At 55.3% G+C, this 27,503-nt stretch overlaps 1 long non-coding RNA gene across 4 annotated transcripts in view; it reads right to left on the bottom strand.

Moving 5' to 3' along the window:
• Positions 1-1,750: 1,750 nt before the first annotated feature.
• LOC114229119 (uncharacterized) overlaps positions 1,751-27,503 on the bottom strand; it is a 41,044-nt gene continuing 15,291 nt past the window's right edge. For 2 of the 4 annotated variants that reach the window (XR_008558524.1, XR_008558526.1), the window contains exons 2-6: positions 13,181-13,266; positions 10,749-10,935; positions 9,092-9,225; positions 8,636-8,894; positions 1,751-3,010 (exon numbers count right to left, since the gene is read on the bottom strand). This is a non-coding gene — a long non-coding RNA (uncharacterized LOC114229119). Of the gene's footprint in view, positions 3,011-5,412; positions 5,629-8,635; positions 8,895-9,091; positions 9,226-10,748; positions 10,936-13,180; positions 13,267-13,937; positions 14,033-27,503 lie in introns of those variants that run through there. The other 2 variants (XR_008558525.1, XR_003615204.2) reach the window with 2 other exon arrangements.

The raw sequence follows: 27,503 nt of genomic DNA, 5'->3' as shown, positions 1-27,503 counted from the left end.
GGACTCCTGCCGCCGCTGGGCCTCCTCTGCCCGTGGGCTGCAGGGCCGGCACGTTCACCTCCGATCGCTGCCCTTCCAGCTGGGGCACTTGAGACAATTACGTGAGATCATGAGTGAGGGCTTTGAAGAGTGAATAAGCTACATAAATCCAAGTTATTTTGATTTTCTAAAAACATTTTTCTTGCTTTTTAATTTTTCAATTACAGTTTACATTCAATATTATTTTGTATTTGTTTCAGATGTACAGCACAGTGGTTAGATAATCATATACTTTACAAAAAAAATTTTTTTTCAAGCCACGGAAAGTAATAAGCCCAGGAGTGTAACCATTTAGTGACTTCAGGAGAGAGTTCCCACCTCAAGCAGGGGACACAGACAGGAGGGCGGAGTGACAGGAGCTGTGCTCCTGAGCGCGGAACCGGGGTGGGGAAGAGTGGGCCCGGCTGCAGAGACACTCTTTGAGCCTGGCACGGGACATGGGGGGCGTGGAGAGAGAATGGAGAGGCCCAAGGTCACAGGGCGGGCAAGACTCTGTGACGGAGGAAGTGACCATTCCCCACACCCCGGGGCCTGTGAGGACTCCAGGTGCGGGTCGAAACCAGGACTGCCGGGGGACACGCCAGGGACGCTGCCACCCAGAGCTTCCTTCCCTAAAGCAGGTGAGCAGTGCACGCTCAGGTCTTAGTCACCTGTGTGCGTGATGCAGGCACCGACTCTCACATCACAGGCTTCAGAGCAGGAAAGACACCTAAACCAATATTTCTCAAACCATACCCCTCGTGACCACCATCGCCACAGAAAGGGGGTTTTGTGGTAAAAAAAAAAAAAAAAAAAAAAAAAAAATTGAGGGAGATTCTGCTGAACCCCTGAGCAGCGCTCTTCCGTGGGTGAGTGCCAGTGAGCCTTGTAACTGAAGGAAGGAGAGTCAGTGGGTGTTCCCACACATACCTGACCAAGGACCCTTCTCAGTGGGCCATCATCTGGCATCTGGAACACAATCCTCTGCTTACCGTTTTAAAGAAGAGAAGCTAAAAGGTGGAAGCACTTGTAGGATGTCCTGTGTATTCCTCAGGCACCTGACCCAGGTGCTCTGCCTCCCCCCACCACCCCTGCCAGGTAACCAACCTCCCTCCACCAAGTCCTCCTCATGCAACCGCCTTCCAGATTGTCCCAAACCAGTGTCTGCAGGCAAGTGTGGCTGAGCTGTCCACCACATGACCCCATGAGAGGAGACACATTGGTCAGGTGTTGGTTGGGATGATTCACATTAGTATTGGTTTATAGATGATTCATCACCAGGAGCCGACAGAACAAGAGAATCTAACCCTAACTGAACAGTGGGCTTGTGAAACCACCATGGAGACCTGCTCGTCCCCATCTCAGGAATGCCTCTGTCCTCCCCTCCCCCCCGATGGCCCATGGCAGGGCAGAGGCAGATGACACCCTCCTGCCGGGAACCAGGACCCAGGGCCAGCCCTGAAGAGAGGGTCCTGTGTGGCACCCTCACAAGAAGGCTGGTTGGTGAGAACTTTTTTTTTATATATATATATTTTATTGATTTATTACAGTGAGGAAGAGAGAGGGGTAGAGAGTTAGAAACATCGATGAGAGAGAAACATCGACGAGCTGCCTCCTGCACACCCCCCACTGGAGATGTGCCCGCAACCAAGGTACATGCCCTTGACCGGAATCGAACCTGGGACCTTTCAGTCCGAAGGCCGACGCTCTATCCACTGAGCCAAACCGGTTTCGGCGGTGAGAACTTTTTAAAAAATTTGTCTGGGTATGCCCTGGCTGGACTAGCTCAGTGGTTACAGTGTTGGCCTGCGGACTGAAGGGTTAAGGGCATATACCTCAGTTACAGGTACTCTAGACCCAGTAGGGGTATGTGCGGGAGACAACCAATCAATGTTTCTCTCTTTTCCTCTCTCTCTGTCTCTCTTTCTCTCTCTCTCTCTCTCTCTCTCTCTCTGTCTGTCTCTCTCTCTCTCTCCCCTTCCTCCTCCTTTCCTTACACTCTCTCTAGAAATCAATGGAAAAAATATCCTCAAGTGAGGATTAAAGAAAAACAACCTGTTGAATAATCAGTCCTAGACATCAATCAAGTTGTTAGAAAGAGCTTCTTACAAAATAGTAGATACTCTGCCCAGGGTCAGGAAGGAGAAGAAGTGGGAAAGAAATGATAAAGAATCCCGGTATGTTCCATCGACGGCCTAGTGTGGTCCTGTTTGCATAACAACTATGCACACATCACTGGTCCAGGGAGGTAGAGAGACATCACCTGGTCCAGGTAGGTAGAGAGACATCACCTGGTCCAGGTAGGTAGAGAGACATCACCTGGTCCAGGTAGGTAGAGAGACATCAGCTGGTCCAGGTAGGTAGAGAGACATCAGCTGGTCCAGGTAGGTAGAGAGACATCACCTGGTCCACGTAGGTAGAGAGACATCACCTGGTCCACGTAGGTAGAGAGACATCAGCTGGTCCAGGTAGGTAGAGAGACATCAGCTGGTCCAGGTAGGTAGAGAGACATCAGCTGGTCCAGGTCGGTAGAGAGACATCAGCTGGTCCAGGTCGGTAGAGAGACATCACCTGGTCCAGGTAGGTAGAGAGACATCACCTGGTCCAGGTAGGTAGAGAGACATCACCTGGTCCAGGTAGGTAGAGAGACATCACCTGGTCCAGGTAGGTAGAGAGACATCACCTGGTCCACGTAGGTAGAGAGACATCAGCTGGTCCAGGTAGGTAGAGAGACATCAGCTGGTCCAGGTAGGTAGAGAGACATCAGCTGGTCCTGGCAAGAGAGAATCAACTGGATGGATGTTGCAGCCCTATGGGCAGTGTTGTCCTAGGGGCTGGATCACAACTGAAACTGGCTTTCTTCCTTGCAATTTCCTGCATTTGCATTACTTTCCTTTTCAGTGAGGATGATTTCCTATTGCAGAAATCTTTAAGAAAGTCAGGTTTAATTCCTGTCCTTGGAATTTACCATCAGGTTGGGATGAGCTGTGATCTACAATAATAAAAGAGAAACATGCAAATTGACCATCATTCCACTACACCCACCAGCCAATCAGAGTGAGCATGCAAATTAACCCAACTAAGACAGCGGCTGCCATGAAGCTGGAGCGAGCAGGAGGCTTAGGTTGCCCCTGGTGATGGAGGAAGCTAAGCTTCCTGGCCGACCCTGGCCTCTGCTCAAGGCTACAAAGTTTCAATTATAGAAGATAAATAAATCCCAGATACCTGCTTCCAGCTGGCCCTGGCCTATGCTTGGGTTGCCTGGGGGCGTGGCTGGCCTACAAACCACCACAGGCCCCTCACCCAGGCCGCCCCACACTCCAAGGGGACCCCCACCCTGATCCAGGACACCCTTCAGGGCAAACCAGCCAGCCTCCACCTGTGCACCAGGCCTCTATCCTATCTAATAAAAGAGTAATATGCAAATTTACTGTCACTCCAACACACAAGATGGCTGCCCCCATGTGAACACAAGATGGCTGCCACAAGATGGCCAGCAGGAGAGGGCAGTTGGGGGGGACCAGGCCTGCAAGGGAGGGCAGTTGTGGGCAATCAGGCCAGCAGAGGAGGGAATTTGGGGACAACCGGGCCTGCAGGGAAGGGCAGTTGGGGGGGGGGGGGGACCCAGGCCTGCAGGGGAGAGCAGTTGGGGGGGACCAGGCCTTCAGGGGAGAGCAGTTTGGGGGGACCAGACCTGCAGGGGAGGGTAGTTAGGGTTGACCAGGCCTGCAGTGGAGGGAAGTTTGAGGGGACCCAGGTCTGCAGGGGAGGGCAGTTTGGGGGGACCCAGACCTGTAGGAGAGGGCAGTTTGGGGAGGGGGACCAGACCAGCAGGGGAGAGCAGTAAGGGATGATGAGGCTGGCAGGGGAGGGCAGTTAGAGGTGACCGGGTCTGCAGGGGAGGGCAGTTGGAGGGGACCAGGCCTGCAGGGGAGGGCAGTTGGGGGGGACCAGGCTGGCAGGGGAGGGCAGTCGGACATCCCTTGAGAGGTCCCAGATTGGAGAGGGTGCAGGCTGGGTTGAGGGACACCCCCCCCCCCGTGTACGAATTTCATGCACCGGGCCTCTAGTCTATATATATAAAAGCCCAGTGACCAGAATGGCAGAATGGCCTGAATGACTGGAATGACTGATGGCTATGATGCCCTGCAGCAGCCAACCAGCCTGATCTGAGCCCCAATCGGCCCCCAGAACCACAATCAGGGGCCAGGCCAGCCAGCCAACCACCCGCGGCTCCTCCCCTTCAACGGCCCAGCCCAATCGGCCCCCATCAGGATGGGCCAGCTGGACCGCACCTGTGCACAAATTTGTACACTGGGCCTCTAGTCCTATATGATAAAAGCCTAATATGCAAATTGTCCCCTCCACCAGGAGTTCAACCACTCGCTATGACATGCACTGACCGCCAGGGGGAGGCGCAGAACATGGCAGGCGTCAATGATGTGGTGCTGGCAGCGGGCGGCATTGTAGGTGCTGCTAGCCCCAATGGGCCCTGACAAGAGTGGGACCACGGAGGGATGGTGGAGCAGGTAAGCGGGTGGTGCCAGGCCAAGGCAGGTGTGAGTGGGGCCCAATCACCCTGCCGATCGCCCTGCAGACAGCGACCAGCAGCTGCAGCAGAGGGCAGGGCGGCCACCCAGCTCCCAGGAGCTGAGGGAGCCGAGTGGGGCCCGACCAGCAGCTGCAGCAGAGGGCAGGGCGGCCACCCAGCTCCCAGGAGCTGAGGGAGCCGAGTGGGGCCCAGCTCCCAGGAGTTGAGGGAGCCGAGTGGGGCCCGATGACTTAGGCAGAGGGGGGTGCATTGGGGCCTGGAGTCCTAGGTACTTCCCCAGGCCAGAGGTCAGCTGGGACCTGCCCTTCCATGCCAGATGCTCGCACTTCGATCACTGGCCAGGCCTAGGGACCGCACCTGTGCACGAATTTCATGCACCGGGCCTCTAGTAAGCTAATAAAAAGGAAAATGTAAGAAGCCGGCCCTGACAGGAGAAGGAAGGAATCAAGCAGGTCAGGGTTGCAGGGCAGAGGCTGGAGGAGGGACCACACCAGCTGAGTTCACGAGGCAGAATGTGATTCTAAAAAGTGAGTTAAGTGGCCCTGTCTGCACTGAGCAGTGGTTAGAGCATCAGCCTGTGCATTGAAGAGTCTCAGGTTCGATTCTCAGTCAAGCGCACATACCTGGGTTGCAGGTTTGACCCCCAGCCCCGGTTGGGGCACATGCCAGAGGCAACCTATCGATGTGTCTCTCTCACATCTATGTTCCTCTCTCTCTTTCTCTCTGTCTCCTTACCCCCCGCCCCCACTCTCTCTGAAAACCAGTGGAAAAAATATCCTCGGATGAGAATTAAAATATAATAAAAAATAAAAGCTGAGTTAAGTGGAAGGTTGGTTCTGGTGTGTTATTGTTTTTATTGAACTAAAAATGTTCAAAGTATGATGCAATATAACACATCACTGTCCTTTTCCCCCCTCAACCACAGGAAAGCTGTGCCCACAGCCCCAGGGGTTTTCTTGGAAGGTCAGGGTCGGTGAAGGGCCAGGCGGGGCCCAGCTCAGCGTGGGAACAGCAGGGTGCACGCAACTGCCCCAAACCGAAACACAGCAGAGGAAGCTCTGGGAACAAAAACCACAGGTGAGTCAGCTTGCGGGAAACGTGGACCAATCTTCTGTCCCTCCTGAGACTTGGAGAGAACTTTCCAGGGAAAGCAAACCTCACCCTGGTGCCAGCTCAGATCACGTCATTCTGAGTCCTAACTCCCGCCCCCGCCCAGGCTGACCATGGTGGCAGCAAGCACTCGCCTGCCCCCGGAGGGGCTCGGCCTCCCCCGGGCCGCCCTGAGGACGCCTGTCCGCCTGGGCCCACAGCTGTGTGCAGCACGGAGGGCGCGGTCACCGCAGAGGTGGCAGGGAGGATGGCCACGCCCACATCTGTCACCTGCCTCTAATCATGAGTCGTCATTGTGATTCATTGAACCCAATTCCCTAATCATACAAAACATGTGTGTGAAACTCATTCTTATCCTTTGACACTAAACTGTTTTTCATGAAAAATGGCTTTATTCTGGGGCTGGGTAGAGGAGGCTCAAAGGAAGGGGAATGGGGGACATCTGTATTATTTTCAACAATAAAGAAGAATTACACTATTGTTTTTGTATTATAGGATTTAAGCAATTCAAAAATTATAGAAAGTAAAAGTGGCCTCTAAAATGACTATCCCCAAGCAATCATCATTTTAAGTGAACATTATTCCATTATCTTTCTATGTATGTATGCAAATAGAGACCAGAAAGAAAGCTTTGAAATATTTTTCAGGAAACAGGAGTCATAGTGTATGTGATATTTTAAGAACAAAATATATTTATTATTTTTATTTGAATGTAGAGGTAGCAAATGAAAATGAGATGATGTGAAAGGAATTGCTGAAACTCAAATGTTTTGAATTATTATTTCTTTTTATATATTTACTAGTAGCCCGTTTGCACGAAGATTCGTGCAATAGACCTTCATTCACCTGGCTGCCTGCACCAGTTTTCTGCCGGCACCGGGGACCCAGGCCTTGGCTGTGGCCACCGCCTTCTGCCTTCTTTCAGGGTCGGGGCTTGGCCCCGGGCAGTGGCCTTGGGCTCGGCCGCACCCAGCGTCCCTGCTACCGATCGCAGGAGCCGACCCCCAGTGGTTTCCTGTGATCGGTGCAGGCTCCCCGCTGGTGCCCAAGGCCGGGAAAGCCGCCGAGGCTTTCCCGGCCTTGGGCTCCGCCACACCCCAACGTCCCTGCAACGGTTTCCTGGTGGGCGTGGTTGGTGGGCATGGCTTGGTTGGTGGGCATGGCTTGGGTGTAGCGAAGGTGCGGTCAATTTGCATATTTGTCTATTATAAGGTAAGATTGTTGAAAGTATTATGTATGTCCCCCCCCCCCATTGACCTCTCCCACCCACCCCCCACCATACGTCACAGTCTTAAAGGAAAAGTGCTGGATAGTGATGTGACAAGGGGCAACTGAGAGACAGCTTTGCCCAGTGGAGGGGGTCAGAAACCTCCTCCGGCCCTGCGTGGACCCCATTAGGGATGAGGACTCCACAGACTTCAGTGCCCCGGGCACTGAGCCCAACTCCGCCACAGTGATCTCATCTGTCCTCATGACCCCATGAGGGGCTTCTACTATTACCCCATCTGCCGACAAGGAACCTGAGTGCAGGGCGAGGACACTGCCCAGGTCCCGCAGTAAATGCAGAACTGGAATTTGAGTGCAGCCAGGACCCCTCCAAGTCCCAGGCTATGGAAACTGCCCAAACCTCGCTGCAGACAGCCTCACTCCTCTGTGAGTGGACGTGAGAGGGCCCGGCCTGATGCCCAGGCTCAACACAGAGCCAAGTCTGACTGGAGTGGCAGCTCCCCAAAGGGTTCATCACCCCAAAATGCCAGCCGCATATCTGGGAATGGAAGTGGGCTGTGCAGGGAGCATTCCAGGCCTTTTTCACCAAAATGCCCATGGAGGCCCTGGTAAACTTTATATGCAAAACCAATGCTCTCCCGTGCAGCAGCCGCCAGGCAGGAGAGCGAGCGCCGCGCAGGAGGACAACAGGCAGCTGCTGGGCAGACACCGACCCTCATAGTCTGGCCCAGCTGTAATGTGTCCCGCTCAGCCGACTCGTTGCCACTGGCAGGTTTGGGAGGCTTAGCACAAGTGACTGTGTGGTAGGAAATGCCATCTAAGGCCTACCTGTGCCCCCACAGCTCTGCACGCTCCTGGGGCCCTGCCAGCAGCAGCCCCCCGCAGCCCCGGCCACCTAGGGCCCAGGACCTTGCCTGCCTTCACCTGAGCATCACCGCCCACTTTCTCTTGCTTTAGGCTCAGGGCTCCAAGTCCCAGGCGAAGGAGGGCAGACGGCAGATCTCATCCCTCAAGAAGCCAGCACGTCCCTAAGACAAGCCCCGAACCCAGGCCCACAGGCCCCCAATGCCACACTGGGCAGCCCGTGCATCTTCAGTGGTAGTGGGTCCCACGCTTTCCTTGGGTTCTCAGAGAGGTCACCTGTTAGAGGGTGAGTCCCCAGGAGAGGGAGAGCTGCCTCAAGGAGTAGCCCCCGGTGGCTCCTGAGAGGGGCTCTGAGATCCTGGACAGCAGTCAGTCCATGGGAGCCTCAGGGGCCGCCAGCCCACTGTCCCCACAGTGAGCCAAGGACGGGCCTTCCCACACGCCAGGGGCCAGCTCTGGGACGGCCCCAGGGGAGCGTGGTCCTCTGCTGGGCCTGCTCAGTACTCTCCCTGTTCCTACAGCGCTGCTGTCTTTCTGTCTGTCTACTTACTAATTATTCAAGTAATAGCTCAGCCCTTCCCTGTGCACACTGACAAAGGTGACAGAGACAGTCCAGGGCACGGGCACACCCACGGCAGGTCCCGGCTGCCTGCAGACCAGACATCCAACAGGCAGAGGGAGGTGGAGGGACGCAGAGGGCGAGAGCCTGAGCAGCAGCCGAGGATGCAGGCCTGACGGTGAGGGCAGGCCGGGCCAGATGGCAGAGGAGGAGGGTGCTGAGAATGCGCCCAGGCCCCTGAATGGCCCCGCAGGGTGCTGAATCTCATCCTCCTTTACCTAACTAGTGTCTTAGGAATTAATTACCTGATGGCTCCGGGCAGAATCCGGGAGCAGGGAACGCCGCAGGCAGTGTGGGGGCCTCAGAGCCAGGCAGCTTTGATGCTGAGCCAGCAGGACCCTCAGGGGAGAGAGGTGGACATTCGAACACTTGCTGTCGCTCAGCCTGCATCCGAAGCTACCGTCTCCCACAGAAGACCCTGACCGTGAGGAGTGTATCGACCGAGAACAGTTCAGGGATGAGACGACTTCAAGAAACCTCTGTGCTCAAACATCAATCTAGCACCTTGATTTAAAAAAAAAAAAATCAAAGTAAATGAGAATAGGGCAATGTACAGTTGAAAACAAAGGAAGCTTATCATGAAAAACTTGAGGAAAAATGGGGGAAATTGAAAGCATGTGAGACTCCTGGACTTTGAGTTTGTACTGATCGGCCACTTTCCCTTCGTGGTGGAAACTGTCTTCCCAAAGGGCCTTGCTCACCTGTTTTAAGTAAAGATGGTTTTGTAAAACTGAAGCTTGACGAAGAACTGCCCATCACTGAGCCCGCCGCAGTGGCAAAGGGAATTCGTGAGCAGCGATAACAGGAGCAGGGACGCACAGCTGAGCCGTTAGGACTGAACACGGACAGAACACGGACATCCTCAGAAAATGCGCTATCTGCGTCAGAGCCAGCCCGTGGCCTCAGCGCAGGCTGACTGTGTGCTCTCCGGGGTATCTCAGTGGCAGGTGTGGACAGTGCACAGAGGCCCCGGAGGACAATGCAGGGGGAAGTCTAGCGAGGGAAAAGCCGTTCTCCCGCACTCCCAGTCGTTGTCCAAGGTTTGTGTGCAACCTCCAGGATGTATATACTTGCGTACATGGGCTATAAAAATTTGCTGTGTGCATCATTCCACAGCTTTAACAAGTTGTCATAAAGATCTTCGATCTGATTTTCTAACAGGAAAATAAATTAAGCCATTTCACAGCTTCGTTCAAATGCTGGCCGCCCCCACGTATCACTTACCCAGAACCTGGGAGGAAGCTGGATTCTCGGGGGCCTGTGATGGGGTCACACCTGAGGACTGGAGCTGCATTTTAGTTCAGAAAGGACCTGGGAAGTCCTCATCTCAGGACCCCTCTCTGGCCAGATCCTCTCTAACGGATTCCTCAGGGCTGAGGTCCAGGCAGAGCCCGGCCTTCCCAGAGGCCCAGCCTTGCTGTGGCGACAGGGAGCGCAGGTCTGAGCGCCCCCCTGGGGACCAGCTCTTCCACAAAGGGAGGCCCTGGCATCGCCTCACCCAGCTCTGCACCCTTCTGGGCTCCACCTCCGAGGCGTGGCTTCTCCACCTGCCACTGTGGCACGTCCCACACAGAGCTCCCTGCTTTCCACGTGGGCCTCGACAGCCCTGGGGAGCAGAGGGCCCCACTCCCATCGTCCACACGAAGCCAAGGCCACAGGAGTGTCCTGCCTCCAGCCACACCTGCCTGACGTCCAAGCCTGGTGCTCAACCGCGTGGCCATGAGGCGTCCCTAAGAGCCCACCCCTCCAACCACGGAGCGTCCAGCATCCAGCGGGTCCTCCTCACACAGAGTCATTTCACTCTGAGTAACAACAGAGAAAACTATCACAATGCAGGCATCACCCAGCCAGTGTGGCTCAGTGGTTGAGCATCAACCTAGGAACCAGGAGGTCATGACGATTGGATACCCGGTCAGGGCACATGCCCAGGTTTCGGGCTTGATCCCCAGTGCGGGGCAGGCAGGAGGCAGACGATCAATGATTCTCTCTCATCGTTGATGTTTCTGTCTCTCTCTCCTCCTCCCTTCATCTCTGAAATCAATAAAATATATATATATTTTTTTAATGCAAGCATCTGCCCAGTTTGCTGACTCCCCACCTTCCAAAAATCCCACCTCAGTGGACTCACGTGTAAAATACTTCACTTGATGGCTGGCTGGTGGGTGTGTAGGTGAGAGGTCGGGACACTAGGTGGGAAGAAGCGTCCCTGGCCACGCCCCCAGTGTCACCAGCCCGCCACCCACAGTGGTGGGGGAGGGGTGCTGTCCATTTGCTGACGGCCCCCGGAGAGCCTGCCCACACCCGTCCAGGCACAGGACCTTCCTTACTTCCTGTCAGGCCACGCACACCCACACTTACGGAATCCACAAGATGGGCTGGGACCGTTCTCTGTCCCCCCCACGCCAGGCTCCTGTGACCTCTCAGCGGGTGAGGGGAAAGCTCTTCCTTTGTGCCCTTCAGCCCTTGCCCCACTTTGGTGCGGTCAGTGGGGAGGGAGGCCTCACTGTGGTCTGGCCTGGGGTGGAGTCACCACAAGACAATCAAGCTGTTAGGGCCAAGACAATGAGCCCTGAGACCTCGGTTCTTGTCTTGAAGAAAGTATTTCAGTCAGGACACAAAGTGCAGCAAAGCAAGCAGGAGTTGACTGGCCACACTCAGGACAGTGAAACAGGAAGGGCATAGAAGCAGCAACAGGGGAGCCCCGGCCGGCTGCTTTGGCTCACTGGGAAGTCAGAGAAAAGAGGGCCTTGGAGACAGGGCCAGGGGGTGAGCCCTGGATGAGCGGCCACTGCTCCCCTGGCTGTAACTCTCCTGGGGTTCTTTAGAGTTTAGGGATGCATGCCTGTGGGGGAAGGAGGGGAAGGGAATGGCACAGGCTTGCTCCCCTGCAGGTGGGAATCTTCGGGGAGATCTCAGGGTGAGGGTCTCAGCAGAATATTCATTAGCTTTCCAGGTGTGCTCTTTAGGGTCATGGTCTGTACTGATTGGGCCCCAGCAGGGCAGGGGGTCACTAGTTGATGCAGCTGGTCCTGAGGCTGCTTTTGTGGGCCTGGAGCTGAAATACAACTGAGGCCTAGATGCCATGTCAGTGAGGAAGAGCCAGGGGCTCCAAGCCGCACACCAGCGAGATGCTAGGGGAGGGAAGGCTACCCTGGGGGCAAGGTCCTGGTTTTCCCAGGGCTGCCCCTGCCAGGCACTGGGCTCTCCGCCCTGGAGGCCTCTGTCCTGGCCCCTCGTCCTTGCTCTGCTCACGTCTGACTGCCTGTTCGGACGCTGCTGCGACTCGCCCGGCCTGAGCAGCACTCCCACGGCTCTGCTGTGAAGGGCCTCTCTGCCGTGTTGCCTGTTGCAAAAACGCACCCGCAGTAGATACACGCATGTCAGCCCCAGGACGGAGGCGGAGGCCGAGGGGAGAGAAGTTAGTCCCCTTCACTTAGCCCCTTAGCTATACCCACTTGTGGTTAGTACAAGAAGCGGTGTCCTACCTGAACAGGTAAACCCCTGTATTGTTTCAAAACCGCAGTCCCCATCCTGTCCCTGTGCCGTCCCCAGCCCCACCCCCACCACGTCTGTTTCCCACCAAGCTGCGTCAGTGATACAGAGCAAGCCCGCCTTTCCACAAGGGAAACAACGCAACCGCCGAGAGACGCAGCACCCACGGATGCTGCTCCCAGCAAAGGCACCTCCCAAAGCGGGCATCTGAAACACGACCCAGGAGGCAGACACCTTGCTGATGGCCCCCGGAGAGCCTGCCCCCACAATGCTGAGAGAGAAGAGCTGCAATGCTGAGAGAGAAGGCTCGTGCACAAAGCCGAGAGTCCCCTCATTTCAGGACAGGCCCGCTCCCAGATCAGCCTCTGTGAGTTCACAGGTACCCAGCCCACCAGCTGCCGGCCTCCCCACCAGGAAACCCACCCACTCCTCCCGGAGCAAACTTCACTCGGAGCTGCAGCTCTGCCCTGGGCCACCGCCCCTCGGCCCAGCCGCACGCCCGAGAGCCACAGAAACATAAAGCTCGCTGGCCTAGGGGGGAGCTTAGTGCCCTCGGTTGAATTCTTCTTACAGGTGATTTTTAAAATGCTTGGTCAAGTTTTAGAAAAACAAGACCCACCACCCCACTTCAGAGATGCAAGGATGGTCTCAGGGGCGTGGGCTGCCACTAAAGCACGGGCTCTCCATCCAGATAGCGCATGAAGCAGTTTCTTCCTATGTGACCGCAAAACACAGATGAGCAGACAATGCCACACCCCCGTGAAAAGTGTCACGTATTAAAAACCAAACATGATATTAACTCCCCGGTCTCAATGGCCAAATACAACTAAGAGGAAATCCTTTAAAAATCCAAATGCCCAGCGACAACTTGGTACCTCTGTGCATCTTTACTTGTTCTCGCATCCCAGCTCCAGTGTAGTAGGTCTTTCCTCTAAGGGTTAGTCTGCAACCCCAGGCTTAGCCACTTGGGTTAAGGTTCCAGAGTGAGAGCTGAGCAGTTGGGGTGGGAATCATGGGACAAGGGGGTGGATCAGGCAGCAGGAGACATTGGAAAACCAATGGTTAAATCATATTTTGAATCTAAATACCTCCCGGGTAGTCATCCACAGCCTGGCCAGCATCCTTCCCTGCAGCCTACCCCTCCCACACTCACCCCTTCCTTCACATCCCGTGGCCACCACCAGTCCCTGTCGTTATCATGCCTGCCTCCATCACCACAGCAGTACTCAGTGTCTGCCCAGCCAGTCCCCTTGACACCACTGACAGCAATTCATTCAGTTCATCCAGCAAATACTTACTGCACAGCTCCAGACGCCAGACTGTTCCGGGCAGCTCCTGGCGATACTCAGAAAAGAAGACAAAGTTGTTTGTTCTCACATCTTACCTAATAATAGACAAACATGTAAATTGACCATACCTCTGCTACCCCCACAGCCAATCAGGAGTGAGTATGTAAATTAACCTGACAAAAATGGCAGGCCTGTGGGCAGCATGCATGGGCACAGGCGCTGAGCGACTGGGGGCAGGGCGGGTTGCTGGAGTTGTTGCCCAGGCAACGAGGTCCGATGGTTTGCCTGCTGTATCTGCCTTCCAGGGGTGCGCCTGCGCCGGCAGCTCCTACATGCGGTTCCAACCACTGAGGAGTGGTCATACCACATGGCCACCGTCTCTGCCGAGAACCAGGAGGCCGCTGCCCCGAGGCCCAGGTGAGAGCACAGCTCTGTCTCCTTCAGACCCACCAGGGCACAGGAGCAGAGCCCGGCCTTCACGGTCTCTCTGGAAGCAGCCTCCTGGGGCAGGTGAACGGGATGGAAGTCATGCCTCGGGCTCTGCGCCTTCTGGCAGGCGGGCAAGCGGCAGCTCAGCTCCTCCTCCTCTCCCCAATCCCCTTCCTTTCTAACCAGGAGCCTCACTGGGAACTTAACCTTTTTTGTTAAACAAAGGAATTCTGGACAACGATTGTCCAACCTCTGCAAACCCAGCGGGAGAACACGTCTGGGGCTGGGGTGCCCCCGCCGGCCCCGGACTGGGCAGTGACTGTGCACAAACGCACACCTTTCTTCCCGCGGAAGATGGACGGCTGCTCAAAGAACTCTGTGGAACAGCAGGGATCCGCTGAGCAGTTCCTAGGCATCCGGCGACCAGTCCGCCTGTGAAGAGGTTACGGGAGAAGGGTGTCTCTCTGCCGCAGGCGCTCCTGGCCAACCCCTCTGACACCCTCAATGGCGAGGTTTCCCACAGAAACCGCAACGCAGGATGAGACCTGCATTTCCTCACCACCGAGCTCTCTGAGACACTAAGAAAGAGGCTTCCACAGCTGTGACTGTGAGCGCTTCACGCAAACCCACATGACCGCCTCCCCAGCCAGCACCCGGCGCCTGCTATCACCCACGGGTCTTCCATGTTCCGTTCACCCAAACCTATGACAGCACACCTCCATCGCTGCGAGCTTAGGGGACCGTGATGGAAGAAGGCAACATGACTGCTCCGGGGACGCAACAGTGGGGCGACTCAGGGCGCAGAGAACTGGCCACATTCCCAATGCCCGGATCTGGTTACTGCATGGGATCAAGGCTCCGACTCCCCAGGCCATGCCTTCCCCTAAGCTACGCACAGCCCCAACAGGCACCGCACTGCTGGGTAGCAAGGTGCAGATGCATGAGATCCCCCAGCCCAGGAATGAGCCAGTCTCAGGCAGCTGGTCATGAACTGGCCACTGCAGGGATGGCCCTGCTGGCCATCCCCATACTCAATTGCCTGCCGAGGTCCTGACCATACGGTTTGGTTCACCCCTCTTCCTCCCCAACCCCCTCTAGAGACCCCAACTTACATAGATATAATCATCTGAAGAAAGAATGATTCAAAAATTTCCAAATTTAGCAAAATATAGTAAAAAAATATAAACCCACAGATCAAAGACGCTCAGTGAATAGGAAACACAGGACATAAAGCTACATCAAGACACATAAAAATCACATTGCTCAACACCAATGATGAAAAGAAAAAAATTTTAAGTAGTCAGAAGAAAAGAGACACACTATACACAGGAATAAACATAAGGATTACAAAAGATTTCTCATCAGAAACAGTGTACGGGAGAAGATCGTAGAGCAACATCATTAAAGTACTCACAAGGGGGGGAAATCCTCTCAATTTATAATTCTAGACTGAGTGAAAATATTTTTTAAAATAGTTAAAATATATTTTTCATATATGAAAGATTGAATTTTTTTTATCACCAGCAGATTTGTAGTGTAAGAAATGTTAAAAGAAGTCCTGCAAGCAGAAATAGAAATTTTTCCAGATACAAATAACGATCTATGCCAAGAAATGGAAAAAACCAAAGAAATAAATGCATAGGAAAAAATATAATAGAAGTTTCTTTTTTTAATTTTTATTTATTTATTTATTTATTTATTTTTACAAGAAGTTTCTTATTATTTAAATATATTTAAAGATAATTAACTATTTAAATAAATAATAATGTAATGTCAGTTGTATAATATCTGTGAAAGTAAAATACATGACAACAATAGCACAAAGATTGCCTGGGAAAAATGAAATTTTGTTACAGTGAAGTTTCTATACAAGATGTGAAGTGATATAATATTCACTTGAAGTTAAAATCCTATATAATAAAGAGCTAATATGCAAATAGTTATCACGTCCTCATGGTATCACGCCATAATGGCTCAGACACTCAACACTGGGGAGAGAGGAATGGGGACCAGCCAGGCTGCAGCCCAGGAGAGGGACAAGCCACCCGCTCCAGGGTCCTGGGTGCCAGCAGCTACGCCTGCGCCTCTGGCCCAGGAGAGGGACAAGCCACCCACCCCACAGTCCTGGGCGCCAGCATAGGGATTGGTCCTAAACCGGCAGTCAGACATCCCTGAAGGGGTCCCCGATTGGAGAGGGTGCAGGCTGGGCTGTGGGAACCCCCACTCCATGCGTGAATTTCGTGCACCGGGCCACTAGTCCTATATAATAAAAGGCTAATATGCAAATTGTCCCCTCAACCAGGAGTTTGACCAGGAGTTCAACCAGGGGGCAGGGCTGGCCAACTGCCCTCGGCCCCTCCCCCTGGCTGGCCCCACCCCCGATCGGTGCACCGGCCCTCTAGTTTTCATAAGAGCAAGGACACAGTCAGTTAACAAAGTAACTTCACGTGGTGATAAGTAGCAAACAGGGAGGGTTCGTTAAGGGATAACAGAATGATGGAGGGTTACTTTATTGCAAAAGTTCACCAAATTCCTTGGGTAACAACTGACCGCTTAGCATCCACCGTGAATCTGCAAAAGCAATGAAATTCTTCCATAAACTCAATTGAACTAGAAATTGAAATGCTTGGGCAAGTCTCTGAAATAGAAATGTTAAAAGTTTCCTTGTGTTTGGTATTTTAATAAAGACCACATGATATGAAGCTTATTTCTTAGCTATTAAAAAAGAAGGATAAGGGGAAACGACTATTTTACACAAAGTTCCTGGCAAAGCCTGTGTGGTGAGGGACCCGAGGGGAAGGAAAAGGCTAGTCATGCAGCGCTCAGGAGGAAAGTGCTCCCAAGAGAGAAAGCAGGTGCAAAGGCCCTGGGGCAGGTGTGTGCTTGCTTTTAAGGAAGGGCAAGGCATCAGATAGAGGAGGAGAGTGTGGGTGGCGTGGACTGAACCACAGACCAGACTGTGCAGAGCCTTGTGAGCTGTGGCAAGACTCGGATGTTATTCTGAGGGAAATGGGGAACCCTGTGAGCGTTTTGAGCAGGGGAGTGACACGAACTGACTAGTTTTTAGAGGATGGGCAGAGTAGCCTGCAGTGGGGCACGGGGAGAAGCAGGGAGTGCAATGGTCCAGACAGGGCGGGTGTGGTGGTGGCTCTTAGTGCTGGTGGGGGAAGTGAGGGGATTCTGGGTATGTCAAAGGGAGCCCCAATCTGAGGGATCAAGTGTCCGGGGTGAGAGATGATGTCAGGGTTTTCACCCCTAGCAGCTGGGGGATGGGTGGCCTCTTCCTAAGACTGGGAGGGTGGGGCCTGGAGGGAGAAAGGCTGGGAAGGGAGGGTGAATGAAGGGCTCAGTGTGGGAGAGCTGAGTTCAAGATGCCCGCGAGAGGTCCAGGCGGAGCGGTGGAGCGGGCGCTGGCTGTCACGTCTGGAGCTCAGGGCTGACTCCAGATGGGAGGCTGCGCTGACGGTGAGGAGCAGGGAGCCGGTGTTTCCATATGTACGTGCCTGTGAGCACACGCACACGCACACGCACACGCACACGCACACGCACTCCCATTGGCAGTGCACGCGCTTGCCTCCAGGCGCTGAGGGGACAGAGGTGTCTCAGCTTCCGGGAGGCGCCGCGAGTCGGACGCAGCTCCGCTCCGGGTGGGCAGAGAAAGGCCTGCTGCGCTGGGCTCCCGGCACGTGTGCCTAAAACGGGCTCCACACACTCCTCCTCCAGAACCATCCCAGACGCTGCCGTCCCACCGCTTTGGGCAGCGTCCGCGGGCGGAGTGTGGTCACCCCGCCTGCCCTTCCTCCTGCCAGAGCCTTCGGAGGCCAGGCCGCCGGAGCGCCGGGGGCACCGCTCGCTTCCGTTCCGAGGACCCCTTCCTGCTGTGCCGTCCCAGCCCATCGTCCCCAGAAGTGCTGCCGTGACCCTGCCCCATGGCGCCGTGATGGCCCCTCCCCGGCCTGGGCATGTCCCGTGCTGCCCTGGGACGGGCTCCGCTCCTGCCTCTCTGTCCGGCTTCCCAGGTCGGCACCGCGCCCGGCAGAGCGGGCAGCCACAGCCGCTTGTTCCCTGTGCTGAGCGTGCGGGCGGGGAGGGCCCCCGACGAGGCCCGGAGGTGGCCAGTGCCCCCCGCAGCCCTGAGGCCCCGGCCCCAGGCGGCCTTTCTGGGCAACAGTGACAGCCCCGGGGCTGCCCTCTGCCGTCGCGTGGGCCCTGGAAGAGGGCGAGATGGGCTCCCCTGGGCCCCTCGCAAGCCGGGACCACCTTCCCAGCAGCGGAGTCCCCGCTCCACCCCCAGTGAAAGGTCTCCTCTAACTGCAAGTCACTCTACACTGTGCCCCGGGCAATGTGCTTCAAACAAAGAAAATGCTCCTGCAGCATCACAGCCATCGTGTCAGCGACCCTCCCAGCTTCCCAGCCTCCCCACCCGCTCACCGGAAAGAGAAAAACCCTGCCGTTTCCGTTTCCGTGTCCTCTGCGGACGGCCCGGGAGAGGGCAGGTGGCCACCTCCCCGCCAGGAACGCTGCTGGGTCCGACAAAGCAGGGGCACTGCGCGTGGCTCTTCTGGGAGGTTTCAGAAGCGGGTTTAGAAGGCGGGGGCACCCACACAGGAGACAGGAGACGCTGACCCAGGGGGCGTGGCGCCTGGGGGTCAGAGGGCTGTGCCCCAGACGCTCCCCTGGCCCGAGGGCTGCTGGGGTGGCCCCGCTGGTCTCCCTGCGCTGGAGCAGGAGCCCACACCTTTGCAAAGGTGGAGCCTTGGTCCAGACGTCCTAGTGTGACATTTCTAGGGTCCAGTCACTGTTCTCAGTGAAAAGATAGAGACACCCCCAAACGGGCTTCAGATATAGGTGACCCCTCACCTCCCAGGGGTCACCCGACCTGGGACCTTACCCTCCAGGTGTGTCCCCGGCTGAGGCCTAGGTTCCTACTGCTGAGCCAGGAATAAGCGAGGGGTCCCGCAGCCACCACCTCAGAAACCGGCGAGAACAGTGAGGCAGCGCCAAGAGCTCAGGGCACTGTGAGCGCCTTCTCTTCAGAGGCCGGGTTTGACCTCGTGATAAACAAGCAACATGGCCTAAGTGCCACAAACCCCATGATCTGGGGACACCAGGAGGCCCCGACACGGTGCGTGCCTACCATGCCGTAAGCGAGCTCACATCCACAACCCGCCGCGGAGGGGGTGAAGGGCCGGGGGAGCACCCAGGTCCCGGGAGGTGCGGAGGTTTGGTGAGCAAGTCTTCCCAGGGAACGCCACGGCGCAGCTGCACATCCTCCGGAGGCCGTCGGTTCTGACAGCCTTGTAGGAAGTTCTAGCCCAAAGCCGGGTCCCCCGTGCTCCCAGCCCCGTAACTCCTCTTAGAACTGGGAGTCAGTGCCACCAGGTGGGAGGCACACAGCCATTGGCCCCAAGCCAAGCATGGACAGCAACTGTCCTTGACCCAGACACTCGTCATCGGGGTTTAAACTTGACCCCGCCGGCCCGGCCGCACAGGTAGAGGCGGGGCACGACAGGTCAGCATGCCTGCGGACTCCACGAGTGAGCACCTCCCACCCCACTTGACCGCCTCAGATAGTCTTCCCTCGCGTTCCGGCGGGAGCCCAGCCCAGGACGAACCTGAGACGGGCTTTGGAGGCTCACGGGCAAAGTGAGCACATGAGGGCCGCAAGGCTCTCAGGAGCCTGACACACGCTTGACACACGCGTGCCACGGCCATGTGCTGTTTCCTCAGGAGGAGACGCGAACCTTGTACAGCACCCACAGTTCAAGACTGGGGCCATCTCCTTTTCTCTAAAAGCCACGGGTCTTAATTACACGTGGATCCAATACAGCTTCTCGAAACCATCACATAGACAGGTACCCGTGGGTGTCAGGAGGCCAGTTTTGTGTCCTGGACTAAACGTGACCATTTTGGAAACATTGCTACTATGACCCAGAAAATCTTATATTTGCCCAAGAAAAATGGAGACAGAAGTCTACATTCATTGTCACCAAACACTAGAAGCAGCTCGAATGCCCCTCAGCTGGTGAGCGGGAGGTCCCTACAGTTCGAACTGCTCAGCAATGAAAAGGACTGACCACTGACACAGTTAATCCCACCAAGTGACAGAGGCCAGACATAAACTACATACTGTTCGATTCCATTTGTACGAGAAAAGGCAAAACTAGTGATAGAAAACGGGTCACTGGCTGCAGGGGCCAAGGAGGGGTGACACGAGAGGTGAGAGGGAACTTCTTGGGGCAATGAGTGTCTGTATCTCGCCTTGGTGAGGGCCACACGCCTATATGGAAATATCACACTACTCCGAGGGTGCACTTGAAATGGATCAGTTGTATTTTATGTCAGTTACGTCTCAGTATTTTTTAAGAGTCCCACCTCCATTCTCCAAAAAACCAGTCTTCCTGCTGTGTGCTCTCCTCCTTTATTGCACCTGCTGTAGGTGAGTTCCATGGGATGTGAGGGGCTGCGAGGGAATCCTGGTGACCTGTCACTTTCTGAGCAGGGCGGTCCAGGACAATGACACACCTCAGGAAGCCAGAACAGAGCCCTCGGCCTGGCCTGCTGCTCCCAGGAACAGCAAACAGAGACGAAGCGCTGCAGCCCAGAGATGATGCGTTCCAAGCCCCACAGGAGAGGGCCGTGTCCTGGCGGGCACGCGGTCAGCACCACGTGCAGGTGTTCAGGTGTCCAGAGGGGGACACTGGCCTCCAGGGCCAACCCCATGAGTGCCTGGACCGCGAGAGAAAGGCCAGTGTGACCTTGAGAAATCCGCCAGGACTGGCATGAAGGACCATGGGGGGCACGAGCCATGACCATCGCAATTCAAAGGACCAGGGCGCGTCCGTGCCGATCGAGGCACGGGAACCCAGAGAATGAAGGACTGAGGCATGTCACCTGGAAGTTCAGCCAGGTTCTGGCCCAGAATCCTCTCTTCCTCACTAGGAAACAACCGGGAGCTTCTCATTTAGGGAGCAACAATGAAGGTGGACTGTATTATTTCTGCAAATTTACACAAATACCAAGCCTGGGAAAATTCTTGAGCAAGAATACGAGGTGCCCACGGTTGGAGTTTGCAGGTCAGCACACTGACCACACTCCCTCCCACGGCCTCGCCCTCCTGGAAAGCTGTTGGGCAAACAGGAGAACCAACGCTACCACATGACATGCCAACCGCTGGTCCCCGTTTCTGTGAAATCACAAAGAAGTCATCGCCGATTTTCCTGAAGCCAAACCCCTGAATGACACCAACAATACCACAACAGCCCCCAAATTAAAGGTTGCAACTGCCAGGCATGGAGGACTGTGGGCCCCTCCCTCCCCTGGCCCCTGGCCTCTGTTGAACACCACCCACACTCCCAATTTCACAAGCCGCAGGAAGGTCCTGGGCCTTTTGCAACCAACCTCCAGTGAATCTGCAGAAAATGCCCCACTCAGCAAACAACATCCAGCCTTCCTACTTCCCAGGGCTCCTGGTCAAGTGACTGGCCCTGCGAGCTGCTCCTCCCTCCCACGTTCCTTCGCCCTTCAGGAGAGAAATGGCCCTCACGCCTGCCTGGGTCAGTTAGCAGAAGAACTGTGAGAAGGGGAAAGGCCTAAGCCACAGGATAGAATGGGAGGGCCGTGGAGCCCCTGAGTGACCCGCCACGCCTGCCTTCGGTCGGCCCTCTCCCTGCATGCCCGCCCCCCCGCCTCCCCCCCCCCCCCCCCCCCGCGCACCCCGCAGACAGAAGGAGGTCATATTTTAAAATCAAAGCTGAGATGCAAACTCGGCGTCTGTCCCAGAAAGGGAGCTTCCCACAGTCCAGCAAGTGCATCTCAGAGCCACAACCAATCAGGCCGTGTGGCCGGGGTTAGGGATGGTGGGCTGTGGAGGCTGTGAGCAGATGGCACGTCCTCGAGAGCCCAGGCCTGCCCGACCGCCCCTCGCAGCTTTCCTGCATCCTTAGACCCAGCCTCAGTTTCCCCACCTGGAAAGCAGGATGCTCTGCTGTCACACAGGCATGTCATAAAGAGAGAATGAGACAAAATCAGGGAAAGGCAGACTGTGAACTGAATGGCTAATCAAGATTATGACTGGACCCACCTTATTAACGTCCATTTAATAAAGCCATGAACACAAATAGCCCAATATTATCAGCCAGCAAACATCTCAATGCTTACAATGCTCAATAAGTTAGTAATTATGTTAATAATAAAACTGGCGTTCTCCTGCCCCTGGAGGAGTTGTGACAGCCCTGGGCAGCTGCCCCGTTGGCCTGCTGCAGAAATAAAGCAGAAATCAGGACAGAACCCTAGGGAAGCTGAACCCACCCCCCCCCCCCCCACACACACACACACACAAGCCCGGCCCCCAGGTGAGCCAGGAAGTGAGAGCTCCTGTGCGGGGACCTATCCCTGGGGGGTGGGGGGAGAGTCCACCTGAGCTGGAACCCGGGCTCCTCATCTCCCTCTCCCACCGCAGGGAGCATGTCCGTCTGTCCACCGGCCAGTAGTGGGCACTGTCGGCTGTCACCTGAGTGCAGGGGGGTGAGCAAGAGGAAGCTCTCACGCCCACCTCTCTTCTCTCTCTGCCCAACTTGAGCTCAGCAACACTCTGCTCCCATCTTGTGCTGAGCAGACGACTGGAGGGCTAGGAGGGGGGCAGTGGCAGCACCCGAGATGCCCCAGCCACTACACGGGTCATCGGTTCACTCAGGCCTCCTGACACCTCCCACACAGTTACATGACCCTCTTGTGTGGGGGGAGCTGAGACACAGAGAAGGGGAGGAGCCTGCCCAGGGCACAGAGCAGGGCCCAGGTGCAGGCCCGGTGCACCAGCTGCCCACCTCCGCGACCCAGCGCGTGGCCATTCCCAGAGGAACTCTACACCAACCACGCATCTGCCCCCTCCCTGACCTCAGCTCCGGGAGGGCAGGCTGCCCTGCCTGACTTGTGTGGGCCACAGAGTGTATCTCTTGGAGATGCGTGAGAACATTTTTAAATAAATGAATTTAGAGATAAGAGGCCAACCCACAGCAGTGATGGCAGGTGACTCCAAGAGGATTGGGAGTGACCACACTCCGAGGAGGGGACTCCCGGGGCCCCATCAGCCTGACGTCTCCTGTCCTCAGAGGATCTGAAGCTGCATTCTCTTCAGAGCGAAGCCTCAGGAAATGCCAGGGGCCTGAGATTGGTCCAAATGACGCTGCCCTAAAGTGCGTCCCTGGTGGAGGAGCCAGATGTGCCCACACCCAAAACTCTGGGGAGAGGGCAGGGGCGGGGGCAGTGGGAACAGCTTTACCATCATAGAAAGATATCGGGAGCCTGGCCCACACAAGAGAAAGTCCTGGAAAAAAACAAACTTAGTGTCCACACACCAGCGCACAGCCGTTAGGGTGGCCACTGTCCCAAAAGCAGCCCAGAAAATAACTGCTGGAGAACTACTGGTGGGAATGTGAAATGATGCAACTGCTATGAAAGCAGAATGGCAGTTCCTCCGGAATTACAAACAGAATTAACACATGGTCCAGCAACCACACTTCTAGGTACACACCCAAAGCAACTGGAGGCAAGATCTTGAAGAGATATTTGCACACCCAGAGCAGCCCTGTCCACAGTGACTAAAACATGACAGCAACTCACGTGTCCTGAGCACATGCATGGATAAGCAAAACGTGGCCTATACGTGCAATGGAGTGTTATTCTGCCTTTAAAAGGAAGGGAATTCTGACACGTGCTACAACATGGGTGAACCTTGAGGACATCATGCTAAGTCAGATGTAAGTCACAAAAGGACAAATTTTATATGATGGCACTTATATGAGGCACTTAAAATAGTCACATTCACAGAGACGGGAAGTGGAATGGCGGTGCCAGCGGCTGAGGGGAGGGCAATGGAGTCACTGTTTAATGGGGGCAGTCTCAGTGCTATCGGAGGACCGCTCTGGAGATACACGAGATGCTGCTGCACAATGATGTGCGGGCTCTTAATGCCGGGGAACTGAGCACTTAGCAATGGTGCGGGTGGTCAGTTTCATGTCTCGTGCATTCACAAATCTTCAGTGTCCACGCCTATTCAAGATCCAGGCGCCTAGTCCTCACTGCCCCGCCAGCGACCACATCCCACTTTTGTTTTGCCACGGGGTGTCTCCCCTTCAGCTTCATCTCCATCTGGTGCCAATTCTATTAGTGGCAGAATAAGACTCAAGTTAACTTTTCTCCCAAGAAAGGACCAAACCCAGAAGCAAGCAACTTGCCAGGAGCAAAGATAGGAAAATAAGCCAAGGCCAGTCCTAAAGGTGCGGCCCCGCCCGGAGGGAGGGGCTCTCATCTCCCCAAACCTTGCCATTTGGGGAGAGGAAGGGCAGGGTAGACGGAGGGCCAGGTTACAACCCACAACATGCATTATCGCTGTCCTTCCTGGTTCTAAATGTTCCTTTGGATGAGTCACAAAGGTTAACTGCAGGCTCTTAAATTAAAAACCCGCAGGGTGTTCCTTTTATAGCCTGTCCTCAGGAGACCTCTCACTGTGTTCCCTCTGTCCTCATCCCCACTGGCAGCTGCTCCTAGCACGCGTGTTTACAGAAATTCCAGTAGTCATTGCATGTTCCTTCCATGTGATTAAGTGTTGCCAGAGAGGGGCTGGTTGAATAGATCTTCCCTCTGAGGGAGCAGGAAGGCAGCACAGCCAGTGTGCCGCTTGTGCCACCTACTGGCCAGTGCCGGGATCACACGCCCGACGTCAAAGGGGTGCATAGGTCAGAACCACTGTTCCACCCACCCTGAAGGACAGAGGCGACTAGGAAATGACCCCAGCCAACTGCCCCACACTGGACCCGGTCCCCAGACCTGTGTTCCCGTCAAGGGAAATGAAAGCCAAGGAAGCAGCCCGTGGTCTCCCGCTCCCAGGAGAAGGGCCTTCGGGACACAGGGGCCTTGCATGCTGACCTGGTGATGCGGGGAGAAGACCCACTGCGGCCCATAACTGTACCACTGGCCATGTGGCATTTGGCAAATACTGTCCAGACCTGGGCATGATCAATAAGGACCCCGCACAAGCGGCCCCTCAGGGCCGGGCTTCTGAGGGCCCTTCCCCGAAGCTGGAAAACACAACACATGACCAGGTAGAAACACTTGTGCTGCCCAGCCCCAAGTGACAGAGGCCCGCAGGCGTGCCAAGGAGATGGAGCAGACGCAGCCTCCGAGCCGTGACATGCCATCCGAGCCGGCGGGAGGGCTGCAGGAGGCAGAAGAGGAGAAACCCTCCCTCCGACTCTCATTCTCCTCAGCTGCTTATCGCCCCTGTGAAAAGGGAGGCCCCTTCCAAGAAGCCAGCCCCTGAGAACGGGGCCGTGTCTCCTGGGTGACATCAGAGCCGCCCTCTCTGACCTGCTGGCACCACACCACAGGGAAAAGATGAGATGTCAACAGACGGGATGAGGTCCTGGACTTCCAGGCTGCAGAGGGAAGAAGGCAGAGCAAGGGTGAGAGAGGGTGGCTTCTCCCCGATGCTGTTGCACTCTGAGCTGGGCCTGGCCACTTCCCAGGGCGCGACTTCTGTGCAGGCTCGTTAGATTAGAGCTGAGAGCTGAAAGCCAGCGCCCCTCAGTGCTCCCCCCTCTGAACACCAGAACCCCCTGGCTGGTTGAGGAGTAAACTGCTCATTACAGGATCAAGAGAGCAAGCAAATCACTGAGTGCTGGAGAAAGAGGCGGACCGCAGGGATAGCCCCGGCTCATCCTGAATGAGAAGATGACCACCCAGCGGGTGGCCGGCCTGGCTCTCCACCACAGCCACTCCAGCAGATGGTACCTGCTCAGGTTCTGAACCTTGAGTGGGCACACATGACCACCGACCCCAAATCACAATGGCACCTTAAAAGCAAGGAAGGCTGTGAATGTAATATTTTGGGATTCGACACTGGGAGGCAGGATTTACGCCGTGGGGAGCTACAGACTGTGAAGAGCGTGTTGAAAAGATGTGGGGGAGCTACAAAGGCTACGTCACAGGAGGAAGGGGGACAGGGACACTGTCTGAGCCACACTCCAGAGGAATGGGGCTCAGAACCCCTGCCTGCTTCGGGATGACAGAGGAAAACAACGCCTGGCCCTGGGGAAAGCAGGAAGAAGGTTGCTGTTCACCAACAAAATCTCCTCCATGAAGGGACTCCACATCGGCAGCACAGCTCCGGTCACTGTCTGGCAGTAATTGGGGTGAGGCTGGGGCTCCCCGCTTATGTCCCCCTCTCGCAGGAACCACTGCTCTGCAGGTCCGATGAGCAATGCCTGGAGACTGGCTTGTTTCACTTTCCCATACACTTCGTCCTCATTTATTTCGGGTGGGGGGTACATTCAGTCCCTGCTACTCCACCTTTGGGGAAGCAGAGTGCAGAGCAATGGTTCCTGAGGGTTGGGAACTGAGTAGACACTATGGACTTCATCTGTCAGCCTCAGAGCCTCAGAGGAGGCGACTCCATCAGCTGGGCTCTCAAGCCCTTCAACATGTGGCTTGTTTGGGTTTTGTTTTTGTTTTTGAGTTTAGAGAGAGGAAAGTAGGGAGAGAGGGATGAAGGGAAGGTAGGAGAGAGAGAGAGAGAGAGAGAGAGAGAGAGAGAGAGATTGTTGTTCCACTTATTGATGCATTCATGGTTGATTCTTATATGTGCACTGACAGGGAATCAAACCTGGAACCTTGAAGTATCTGGACAACACTCTAACCAACTGAGCTGCCTGATCAGGCCCAACACATGGTTATTTTAAATCTGTGTGATAGATTGTATGATGGTCTGTTTCTTCGGGTGCCCATAGTTACATAGTCACATCCTTGTCATGCCTCATAGTGGACGAAGTATACAGTTAACCCTTGGACAATGCAGGGGTTAGGGCACTGACCCCTGCATAATTGAAAATCTGGGCATAATGTTTGACTCCCCCCTCACTTAACTACAATTGTGCTTCAGAATCCACAGGGGATTGGTTCCAGGATCCCCAGTGGATACCAAAATCTAAAGATGCATATTCTACCTAATAAAATAGTAATATGCAAATTGACCCTAACTCTGCTACACCCACAAGCCATGCCCACCAGCCAATCAGGAGCAAATATGCAAATAGACCCAACCAAGATGGCTACAGCCACAGAGAGCAGGAGGGAGGCTTGGGTTTCCCTGGTAACAAAGGAAGCCAAGCTTTCCACCTGCCGTTGCTGGCCTAAGCCTCCACTCAAGACTACAAGGTTTCAATTATAGAAGGTAAACAAATCTAAACAGAAATGGCGGCAGCCACTGAGCTGTAAAGAGCAGGAGGCAAGGGTTGCCCCCGGCAATGGAAGAAGCAAAGCTTCTGCAGCCCTGGCTGGCCTAGGCCTCCGCTCCAGGCTACAAAGTTTCAATTGTAGAAGGTAAATAAATCCCAGATACCAGGGCCTCTGCTTGGGTCGCCAGGGGGTGTGGCTGGCCTGCAAACCACCACAGGCCCTTCACCCAGGCCACCCTACACCCCAAGGGAACCCCCACTCTGATCCGGGATACCCTTCAGGGCAAACCAGTTGGCCCCCACCCATGCACCAGGTCTCTATCCTATCTAATAAGAGTAATATGCAGATTGACCATCACTCCAACACACAAGATGGCTGCCCCCATGTGGTCAAAGATGACTGCCCCCATGTGGACACAAGATGGCCAGCAGGGGAGGGCAGTTGGGAAGGACCAGGCCTGCAAGGGAGGTCATTTGGGGGCAATCAAGCCTGCAGGGGAGGGCAGTTAGGGGTGACCAGGCCAGCAGAGGAGGGAAGTTGGGGCAGTTCATTGCCCCCAACTGACCTCCCTTGCAGGCCTGGTCCCTCCCAACTGCCCTCCCCTGCTGGCCATCTTGTGGTGGCCATCTTGTGTCCACATGGGGGCAGTCATCTTTGACCACATGGGGGC

Source organism: Eptesicus fuscus, chromosome 16 (genome assembly GCF_027574615.1).
Source record: "Eptesicus fuscus isolate TK198812 chromosome 16, DD_ASM_mEF_20220401, whole genome shotgun sequence".
NCBI classification, from domain to species: Eukaryota; Metazoa; Chordata; class Mammalia; order Chiroptera; family Vespertilionidae; genus Eptesicus; species Eptesicus fuscus.
The sequence above is the reverse complement of the archived record's forward strand: the minus strand, read 5'-3'. Positions and strand labels throughout refer to the sequence as shown.